Here is an 11,996-nt window from a genome sequence, read left to right as displayed (position 1 = left end):
TTTTGGAAACAAAATTTTTTTTTGTTAGGAAGTTATAAGGGTTAAAATTTGACCAGCGATTTGTCATTTTTACAACGAAATTTACAAAACCATATTTTTTAGGGACCACCTCACATTTGAAGTCAGTTTGAGGGGTCTATATGGCTGAAAATACCCAAAAGTGACACCATTCTAAAAACTGCACCCCTCAAGGTACTCAAAACCACATTCAAGAAGTTTATTAACCCTTCAGGTGCTTCACAGCAGCAGAAGCAACATGGAAGGAAAAAATGAACATTTAACTTTTTAGTCACAAAAATTATCTTTTAGCAACAATTTTTTTATTTTCCCAATGGTAAAAGGAGAAACTGAACCACGAAAGTTGTTGTCCAATTTGTCCTGAGTACGCTGATACCTCATATGTGGGGGTAAACCACTGTTTGGGCGCACGGCAGGGCTTGGAAGGGAAGGAGCGCCATTTGACTTTTTGAATCAAAAATTGGCTCCACTCTTTAGCGGACACCATGTCACGTTTGGAGAGCCCCCGTGTGCCTAAAAATTGGAGCTCCCCCACAAGTGACCCCATTTTGGAAACTAGACGCCCCAAGGAACTTATCTAGATGCATAGTGAGCACTTTGAACCCCCAGGTGCTTCACAAATTGATCCGTAAAAATGAAAAAGTACTTTTTTTTCACAAAAAAATTCTTTTAGCCTCAATTTTTTCATTTTCACATGGGCAACAGGATAAAATGGATCCTAAAATGTGTTGGGCAATTTCTCCTGAGTACACCAATACCTCACATGTGGGGGTAAACCACTGTTTGGGCACATGGTAAGGCTCGGAAGGGAAGGAGCGCCATTTGACTTTTTGAATGAAAAATTATTTCCATCGTTAGCGGACACCATGTCGCGTTTGGATAGCTCCTGTGTGCCTAAACATTGGCGCTCCCCCACAAGTGACCCCATTTTGGAAACTAGACCCCCCAAGGAACTTATTTAGATGCCTAGTGAGCACTTTAAACCCTCAGGTGCTTCACAAATTGATCTGTAAAAATGAAAAAGTACTTTTTTTTCACAAAAAAATTATTTTCGCCTCAATTTTTTCATTTTCACATGGGCAGTAGGATAAAATGGATCATAAAATTTGTTGGGCAATTTCTCCCGAGTACGCCGATACCTCATATGTGGGGGTAAACCACTGTTTGGGCACACGGCAGGGCTCGGAAGGGAAGGCGCGCCATTTGACTTTTTGAATGGAAAATTAGCTCCAATTGTTAGCGGACACCATGTCGCGTTTGGAGAGCCCCCTGTGTGCCTAAACATTGGAGCTCCCCCACAAGTGACCCCATTTTGGAAACTAGACCCCCAAGGAACTTATCTAGATGCATATTGAGCACTTTAAACCCCCAGGTGCTTCACAGAAGTTTATAACGCAGAGCCATGAAAATAAAAAATAATTTTTCTTTCCTCAAAAATGATTTTTTAGCCTGGAATTTCCTATTTTGCCAAGGATAATGGGAGAAATTGGACCCCAAATATTGTTGTCCAGTTTGTCCTGAGTACGCTGATACCCCATATGTGGGGGTAAACCACTGTTTGGGCGCACGGCAGGGCTCGGAAGGGATGGCACGCCATTTGGCTTTTTAAATGGAAAATTAGCTCCAATCATTAGCGGACACCATGTCACGTTTGGAGAGCCCCTGTGTGCTTAAACATTGGAGATCCCCCAGAAATGACACCATTTTGGAAACTAGACCCCCAAAGGAACTAATCTAGATGTGTGGTGAGGACTTTGAACCCCCAAGTGCTTCACAGAAGTTTATAACGCAGAGCCATGAAAATAAAAAAAAAAATTATTTTCTCAAAAATGATCTTTTAGCCTGCAATTTTTTATTTTCCCAAGGGTAACAGGAGAAATTTGACCCCAAAAGTTGTTGTCCAGTTTCTCCTGAGTACGCTGATACCCCATATGTGGGGGTAAATCACTGTTTGGGCACATGCCGGGGCTCGGAAGTGAAGTAGTGACGTTTTGAAATGCAGACTTTGATGGAATGCTCTGTGGGCGTCACGTTGCGTTTGCAGAGCCCCTGATGTGGCTTAACAGTAGAAACCCCCCACAAGTGACCCCATTTTGGAAACTAGACCCCAAAAGGAACTTATCTAGATGTGTGGTGAGCACTTTGAACCCCCAAGTGCTTCATAGAAGTTTATAATGCAGAGCCGTGAAAATAATAAATACGTTTTCTTTCCTCAAAAATAATTATTTAGCCCAGAATTTTTTAATTTTCCCAAGGGTAACAGGAGAAATTTGACCCCAAAAGTTGTTGTCCAGTTTCTCCTGAGTACGGTGATACCCCATATGTGGGGGTAAACTACTGTTTGGGCACATGCCGGGGCTTGGAATTGAAGTAGTGACGTTTTGAAATGCAGACTTTGATGGAATGCTCTGCGGGCGTCACGTTGCGTTTGCAGAGCCCCTGATGTGCCTAAACAGTAGAAACCCCCCACAAGTGACCCCATTTTGGAAACTAGACCCTGAAAGGAACTTATCTAGATGTGTGGTGAGCACTTTGAACCCCCAAGCGCTTCATAGAAGTTTATAATGCAGAGCCGTGAAAATAATAAATACGTTTTCTTTCCTCAAAAATAATTATTTAGCCCAGAATTTTTTATTTTCCCAAGGGTTACAGGAGAAATTGGACCCCAAAAGTTGTTGTCCAGTTTCTCCTGAGTACGCTGATACCCCATATGTGGGGGTAAACCACTGTTTGGGCACACGTCGGGGCTCAGAAGGGAAGTAGTGACTTTTGAAATGCAGACTTTGATGGAATGGTCTGCGGGTGTCACGTTGCGTTTGCAGAGCCCCTGGTGTGCCTAAACAGTAGAGACCCCCCACAAGTGACCCCATTTTAGAAACTAGACCCCCCAAGGAACTTATCTAGATATGTGGTGAGCACTTTGAACCCCCAAGTGCTTCACAGACGTTTACAACGCAGAGCCGTGAAAATAAAAAATCATTTTTCTTTCCTCAAAAATTATGTTTTAGCAAGCATTTTTTTAGATTCACAAGGGTAACAGGAGAAATTGGACCCCAGTAATTGTTGCGCAGTTTGTCCTGAGTATGCTGGTACCCCATATGTGGGGGTAAACCACTGTTTGGGCACACGTCAGGGCTCGGAAGTGAGGGAGCACCATTTGACTTTTTGAATACGAGATTGGCTGGAATCAATGGTGGCGCCATGTTGCGTTTGGAGACCCCTGATGTGCCTAAACAGTGGTAACCCCTCAATTCTAACTCCAACACTAACCCCAACACACCCCTAACCCTAATCCCAACTGTAGCCATAATCCTAATCACAACCCTAACCCCAACACACCCCTAACCACAACACTAACCCCAACACACCCCTAACCCTAACCACAACCCTAATTCCAACCCTAACCCTAAGGCTATGTGCCCACGTTGCGGATTCGTGTGAGATATTTCCGCACCATTTTTGAAAAATCTGCGGGTAAAAGGCACTGTGTTTTACCTGCGGATTTTCCGCGGATTTCCAGTGTTTTTTGTGCAGATTTCACCTGCGGATTCCTATTGAGGAACAGGTGTAAAACGCTGCGGAATCCGCACAAAGAATTGACATGCTGCGGAAAATACAACGCAGCGTTCCCGCGCGGTATTTTCCGCACCATGGGCACAGCGGATTTGGTTTTTCATATGTTTACATGGTACTGTAAACCTGATGGAACACTGCTGCGAATCCGCAGCCAAATCCGCACCGTGTGCACATAGCCTAATTCTAAAGGTATGTGCACACGCTGCGGAAAACGCTGCGGATCCGCAGCAGTTTCCCATGAGTTTACAGTTCAATGTAAACCTATAGGAAACAAAAATCGCTGTACACATGCTGCAGAAAAACTGCACGGAAACACAGCGGTTTACATTCCGCAGCATGTCACTTCTTTGTGCGGATTCCGCAGCGGTTTTACAACTGCTCCAATAGAAAATCGCAATTGTAAAACCGCAGTGAAATGCGCAGAAAAAAACGCGGTAAATCCGCCATAAATCCGCAGCGGTTTAGCACTGCGGATTTATCAAATCCGCAGCGGAAAAATCCGCAGAGGACCAGAATACGTGTGCACATTCCTAACCCTAACCCTAGCCCTAACCCTAGCCCTAACCCTAGCCCTACCCCTACCCCTAACCCTAACCCTACCCCTAACCCTACCCCTAACCCTACCCCTAACCCTAACCCTACCCCTACCCCTAGCCCTAACCCTAACCCTACCCCTAACCCTAACCCTACCCCTAACCCTAACCCTATTCTAACATTAGTGGAAAAAAAAAATTTCTTTCTTTTTTTATTGTCCCTACCTATGGGGGTGACAAAGGGGGGGGGGGGGTCATTTATTATTTTTTTTATTTTGATCACTGAGATAGATTATATCTCAGTGATCAAAATGCACTTTGGAACGAATCTGCCGGCCGGCAGATTCGGCGGGCGCACTGCGCATGCGCCCGCCATTTTGGAAGATGGCGGCGCCCGGGAGAAGACGGACGGGACCACGGCTGGATCGGTAAGTATGATAGGGTGGGGGGGGACCACGGGGGGGGGGGATCGGAGCACGGGGGGGGGAATCGGAGCGCGGGAGGGGTGGAACGGAGCGCGGGGGGCGTGGAACGGAGCACGGGGGGGCTGGAATGGAGCACGGGGGGGTGGAACGGAGCACGGGGGGGGTGGATCGGAGTGCAGGGGGGGTGATTGGAGCACGGGGGGGTGATTGGAGCACGGGGGGAGCGGACACGAGCACGGGGGGGAGCGGAGCACTGGACGGAGGGGAGCCGGAGCAGTGTACCGGCCAGATCGGGGGGGTGGGGGGGCGATCGGAGGGGTGGGGTGGGGGCACACTAGTATTTCCAGCCATGGCCGATGATATTTCAGCATCGGCCATGGCTGGATTGTAATATTTCACCCGTTATAATGGGTGAAATATTACAAATCGCTCTGATTGGCAGTTTCACTTTCAACAGCCAATCAGAGCGATCGTAGCCACGAGGGGGTGAAGCCACCCCCCCTGGGCTAAACTACCACTCCCCCTGTCCCTGCAGATCGGGTGAAATGGGAGTTAACCCTTTCACCCGATCTGCAGGGACGCGATCTTTCCATGACGCCGCATAGGCGTCATGGGTCGGAATGGCACCGACTTTCATGACGCCTACGTGGCGTCAAAGGTCGGGAACGGGTTAAATCACAGCAGAGCTTAACACAATGTGCTCAATATCTGCTGCTGACAGATCAGTGTTGTAATACTGCAAATGTCGATCTATTGATGTATATGGCAGTGGATCAAATGGGTATATGCATATGAGGCTTATGGCAAATGACACAATTTATTCTTCGGATGTATGATGCTTATGGCCAAGGATAAAATTGTAGAAATTGCAGTTTTACATAATTGATTTGTTAGTGTGCTTTTAGTACAGCTCTGCTGTGGTTCCACAATGTTCTTCTTCAAACTTGAACTTTGCAGTACAGCAGAGCAGAGTGGAGAACACAGCTTTGCTGAGCTGGAAGCTGGCTAACAAAACACTGATGTAATAAAAATATGTAGCTACATTGTTGTATATGGCAAAGATAAAATCAGCCTGGCAGAGTTGTACACAGCTGTTTACAATGTACAAAAGCATAAAATGCATTCCAGACCTAATTTAGCTTGATGAGGTGCCACATATACATGATGGCAGCACAGCAGAGCTGTGCTGGAAGTCAACTGACAGTTTTGTGTGTAAAACGTAATCTCGAACAGGAATCAGAATTACAGCAGGATGGATCCAATGGCAACTTTAGAGTAATGCAGCCTGGATGGGCATCCACAGAGAGGTGATAACTGATAAGTGCAAAACAGGGCAGCTTTGAACTTGTGTTATATCTATGTGTACAAATTAATTAATCTACATATGTAATTATAAGTCTGTATTGTGATGTTGGGGATAAGCCTTTTAAGGATGATTTCCACTCAAAATGTAAAATTGGACATACGTTTGAGCAGCAGTTAAAATTTTATAGTTATTTTATAGTTGCACACAGAAATATTGGTCTCTGCCTTAAGGCATTGCAACCATTTCTGCAACAGTGAAACAGGATGTGCAGCCAAATTTGTCGACACCTTTAAAATTGGCTTCTTAGAAACTGGTGATAAAATTGTGATTTTAGTATGATACAACAATGCTGACAAAATATTATTGTGTGAAAAAATAACACAAAGGGAACAAAAAATATGTTTGCACTTCCTGATATCATGTTAAAAAAGTGGCCCCCTGCATTGTGTTAAAAAATGTAAATATCCCAAGAAAAGATAAATATGAAACTTTAGTTACTGATCTAACTTTAGAACTGCATTAATGTGGCCAATTTTAATATTTGGGGTTGAAATTAGATTATTATACCTGCCACTGAAATAACAATGAGAACTGATCTAAAACTGCTGCTACCATAGGAGCTGAGGTAAGAAGAGGCTGCTCACACTGCTGTCCACCGTCTATCTAATCTAGTACTGGAGGTATCAGCGGTGCTGAGGTGAAAAGAGGCTGCTCACACTGCTGTCCACCCTGTGTATCTGATCTAATACTAGAAATACCAGGGGTGCTGGGGTAAGAAGAGGCTGCTCACACTGCTGTCCACCGTCTATCTAATCTAGTACAGGAGGTATCAGCGGTGCTGAGGTGAAAAGAGGCTGCTCACACTGCTGTCCACCCTGTGTATCTGATCTAATACTAGAAATACCAGGGGTGCTGGGGTAAGAAGAGGCTGCTCACACTGCTGTCCACCGTCTATCTAATCTAGTACTGGAGGTATCAGCGGTGCTGAGGTGAAAAGAGGCTGCTCACACTGCTGTCCACCCTGTGTATCTGATCTAATACTAGAAATACCAGGGGTGCTGGGGTAAGAAGAGGCTGCTCACACTGCTGTCCACCCTGTCTATCTGATCTAATACTGGAGATACCAGGAGTGCTGAGGTAAGAAGAGGCTGCTCACACTGCTGTCCACCCTGTCTATATGATCTAATACTGGAGATACCAGGAGTGCTGAGGTAAGAAGAGGCTGCTCACACTGCTGTCCACCCTGTCTATCTGATCTAATACTGGAGATACCAGGAGTGCTGGGGTAAGAAGAGGCTGCTCACACTGCTGTCCACCCCATCTGATCTAATATTGGATATACCAGGAGTGTGGAGGTAAGAAGAGGCTGCTCACACTGCTGTCCGCTCTGTCTATCTGATCTACTACTAGAGATACCAGGAGTGCTGAGGTAAGAAGAGGCTGCTCACACTGCTGTCCACCCTGTCTATCTGATCTACTACTGGAGATACCAGGGGTGCTGGGGTAAGAAGATGGCTACTCACACTGCTGTCCACCCTATCTGATCTACTACTGGAGATACCAGGGGTGCTGATGTAAGAAGAGGCTGCTCCCACTGCTGTCCACCCTGTCTATCTGATCTAACACTGGAGATACCAGGAGTGCTGAGGTAAGAGGAGGCTGCTCACACTGCTGTCCACCCTGTCTATGTGACCTAATAATGGAGATACCAGAAGTGCTGGGGTAAGAAGAGGCTGCTCACACTGCTGTCCACCCTGTCTATCTGACCTAATAATGGAGATACCAGAAGTGCTTGGGTAAGAAGAGGCTGCTCACACTGCTGTCCACCCTGTCTATCTGATCTAATACTGGAGATACCAGGAGTGCTGATGTAAGAAGAGGCTGCTCACACTGCTGTCCACCCTGTCTATCTGATCTAATACTGGAGATACCAGGAGTGCTGGGGTAGGAAGAGGCTGCTCACACTGCTGTCCACCCCATCTGATCTAATATTGGATATACCAGGAGTGTGGAGGTAAGAAGAGGCTTCTCACACTGCTGTCCGCCCTGTCTATCTGATCTACTACTAGAGATACCAGGAGTGCTGATGTAAGAAGATGCTACTCACACTGCTGTCCACCCTATCTATCTGATCTAATACTGGAGATACCAGGAGTGCTGGGGTAAGAAGAGCCTACTCTTGACAGTATGGGGCCATAGACTAAAATGGTGCAGGCAGAGTGAACGTGTGCTCTGCCGTACATCATTTTTGGGTGTATACGTCTAATGGAGGTGGACACTCAGACGCAGTCTACGAACTCTGAGTGTCCACGTGCACTAGGCATAAACACTTGAAAATTAGGCACGTCAGAGCGCACATTCGCTCTAGCTGCACCATAATTGTCTATGGCCCCATCGGCTCATACGTCCGAATCCTGTTTTGTTCAGATGTAAGCCTCAAAGGGGCCACCGAACAGATGCCTGAACGCAATGTGAAAGCACCCTAAGAATCTACTCTGCATGTGACCGCAAGTAGACAAATCTCAGACATTGTGTACTTGCCCACCTCGGTGGAATCATGATAGTGAGTGCAATACTAGAATTTAAAGGGATATTCAGCCTGGAAAACCATTTAATATTCTGGTTATTTAACCCATAGATCTGATTCCAGTTTTGCTAACCGTACAGTTTGCTTTGCCCCATCTTCCACTAGGGGGGGGCAATCCATATCAGTACACTACAGCTCCTATTAGCTTCACGAGTTCTGCAATGTGGTCATTTATTCTTTTTTTTTAGATCTACCAACCTTCTGAGGAAAACCGTGGACTAGCTGTGCCATCTGTAGGTGACAGGTCCATGTGCTAAGCTTTCCCGGCTGGGAATGCTCCTAGGGATGCAGGAAGGACGTGGAGAGACATAAGGAATTTTGCACATTTTTTGGAAAGGAATGTAATGCTGCAGTTGATTAAGTTTATGAAAACAGCCCACATTTGGAATCACATGTACTAGTTAGTGCAGTACGTGACAACCCATTCTGCCACCGCTGCCAAATAACGTGTGCTAGAATGAAGCGAGCCCAGCGACTGGAGTAATAACCTATAGCAGTGAGGTTTACAGCTAACACAGGACTGACGCTGCCTCCGTGGACGTAAAATGGTGCTGTATGCTCAGCATTACCGCTTAAGTGACAAACCTTAATTAGAAATGAAGTGACCATTGTAGCATCAGTTTGTGTCCTGGATAGCTCATAACAGCCGGTCAGATCAGCGCCCCCTACGGGTCAGCTGTTATGACCCCCGGATCGGCTGTTAGGACTTCCGGATCAGCTGTTATGACCTCCGGATCGGCTGTTATGACTTCCGGATCAGCTGTCATGACTTCCGGATCAGCTGTTATGACCTCCGGATCGGCTGTTATGACCTCCGAATCTGCTGATATGACCTCCGGATCGTCCGTTATAACCTCCGGATCATCCGTTATAACCTCCGGATCGGCTGTTATGACTTCCGGATCAGCTGTTATGACTTCCGGATCAGCTGTTATGACCTCTGGATCGGCTGTTATGACCTCCAAATCGGCTGATATGACCTCCGGATCGGCTGTTATGACCTCCGGATTGGCTGTTATGACCTCCGGATCGACCGTTATGACCTCCGGATCGGCCGTTATGACTTCCGGATCGGCTGTTATGACCTCCGAATCGGCTGTTATGACTTCCGGATCAGCTGTTATGACCTCCGGATCAGCTGTTATGACCTCCGGATCGGCTGTTATAACCTCCGAATCGGCTGTTATGACCTCCGGATTGGCTGTTATGACCTCCGGATTGGCTGTTATGACCTCCGGCAGTGGACAGATGTAAACAGAGCGGTGTAGTGGTCACTGCCAGGTACTGCAGCTCAGCCGCTCATTTCATTAAATGCATTACATTCCAAAGTGCTTATAAAAACCTTTATTACCTTTTATTAGAAATCCTTTCTATTCTCAAAAATGGAGGGATATTTAATTCTATGGCCTATTACTTATTGCCAGGGTTATTACCGACCACCTCAGAGACTACATAGCTTGAAAGCGTCACGTTGAAGCTGGCCGGATGGCTGGATCCGAGCATCCAAACTGCCCTCTGATGATGCAAAGGTAAAGCCACTTATTCTAGCAGAATCGGTGATCAGGCAATTCAGGCAGCGGCATAGGCGTGTCCTCGGATCGAACTGCCCATCTTCCTATCTTCTCCTGTAGGTAGGAACTTGAGAACAACCCTTTAATGGGAACCTATCATAACCCTAAAAGCTATTAAAAGGAATCTGTCACCAGGTTTTTGACACTTAAAGACCACAATAATGTAGAGACAGAGACCCTGATTCCAGTAATGTGTCGCTTTTCGGGTTGCTTGCTGTAGTTTTTACGAAATCATTGACTAGAGGACTAGTAAGCCTGCTGCCAGGTAGTCCCCCATATTCATGAGCTCTTTATAACCCCGCCCCCACCACTGTGTGACAACTTTCTGCCTATGCACAGTGTACACAGAAATCTGCCAATTGGTGGTGTGGGCGGGGCTATACAGAGCTCAGCATTCAGAGAACTAATACATCTGCAGTAGAAAAAAACTGTGATTTTATCAAAACTACAGCAAACAGCCCAGTGAGTGACACATCACTGGAATCAGGGTTTCTGTCCCTACATTATGCTGCTCTCAGATAAAGTAGGAAAAATCTGGTGACAAATTCCCTTTAACCTGCAGATATGGGACTAATCTGCAGATTAATAGCATTCCAATCCTGTCCGGACGATGTACTGAAAGCGCAGCTATTGGGAGCATACACAAGGACACAGTGAGTGGTAGGTAAAAGCACATCCCGCCACTTTGACTGACTGCCGGCTGTGCAGCCCAGCTGTTCAAAAGGTGTTTACAGCTGACGCTCACTGTGTATTGAGCAGCGACTGTAACCGCTCATTGCATGAAAACCGGAGGCTCCTGGGAGGAAAAAAACTAATTTTCTCCCAGTAGCCGCACTTTTAGCGCGTTGTCCGGACAGTAACACTATTAACCTGCAGATTAATAGCTAGTAGACTATATTTGTGGGTTAATAGCGTTTTGGTGAAACGATTGGTTCACTTTAAGGCTCCCGTACATTAGATTAAAATCAGCTATGTGATCTGGGAGAGGACGGGAGAGACACAGACAGGGCAGCACTGGTGCCGTACCATTCCACCAAAAGGTCATTTTTATTCTGTAAACTCCCTTCAGTTGTGCTTTATAACATTAATCTATACAATTAAACAGTCTGTTATTGGCCCGGGCGTATAATCTGTAACAGGGCCACCAGCCGCCATGTCACATATATAATACTGGCATCTTCCTATGCATTACTGTTACCTCTGCTGCCCCCTACAGGTGGAGCCATGTCTGTAGGGATTTCCGCACACTATCATTACCGCTATCTCTCCTGTGTACAGTATGTATTTGCCCTGACCTCTTATACCCTCTTACATGACTTGTCGCCTGTGTACAGTGACTTGCACTCCTTTGTATCCATCCTTTGTGCCATAACGGTACAGTACACAAACACTCCTGCACTGACCCCATTAAGCCTTCTAAGGAGCCGCATGTCTGCGCTTTACTGTAGAAGAAGCGTTTCAGTGATGCCAGCGGCTCAGCCTGACTGTAAATGATATAAAGCAGACATGCTGAGCTTCACCTGATATAACCTACAGGGTTCCCTTGTAAAACACTTGCGAGTCAACAATTGTCTTACATCGATGATGCCACTGCTGGAAAACAAAAGTGTTTTTTTTTAAAAAAAGTTCAAGTATCAAAAAGTTCTGTCGGCACCGATAGGCAAAGTTTTGGCATCTTTCGATAGGACATTAAAATATTGTTCAAGTATATAAGAATTATCCAGGAGTATAAACCGAAGGAGAAGAGGCCAATAGAACAATCAGGTCTCTTGACACCGACCTCCGGGTACAAGTCAACAACAGCCCCTCATTGCGCACTGCAAAAAGTGCAAAAAGTGTGACAACCTAATGGAGCGACTAGTCTGCAGGGATACATCCCAGAAATAAGGGATTCTTCAAAGCTGCTTCAGGGAGAGAAAAATGCCTCCAAAAGCTCCCCAGAGAACGAGAAAGTTTCCTGAAGAGGTTTCCAAGGTTCCA

This window comes from Ranitomeya imitator, chromosome 10, assembly GCF_032444005.1.
Source record: "Ranitomeya imitator isolate aRanImi1 chromosome 10, aRanImi1.pri, whole genome shotgun sequence".
Taxonomy (NCBI): Eukaryota; Metazoa; Chordata; class Amphibia; order Anura; family Dendrobatidae; genus Ranitomeya; species Ranitomeya imitator.
This window is presented reverse-complemented; position numbering follows the sequence as displayed.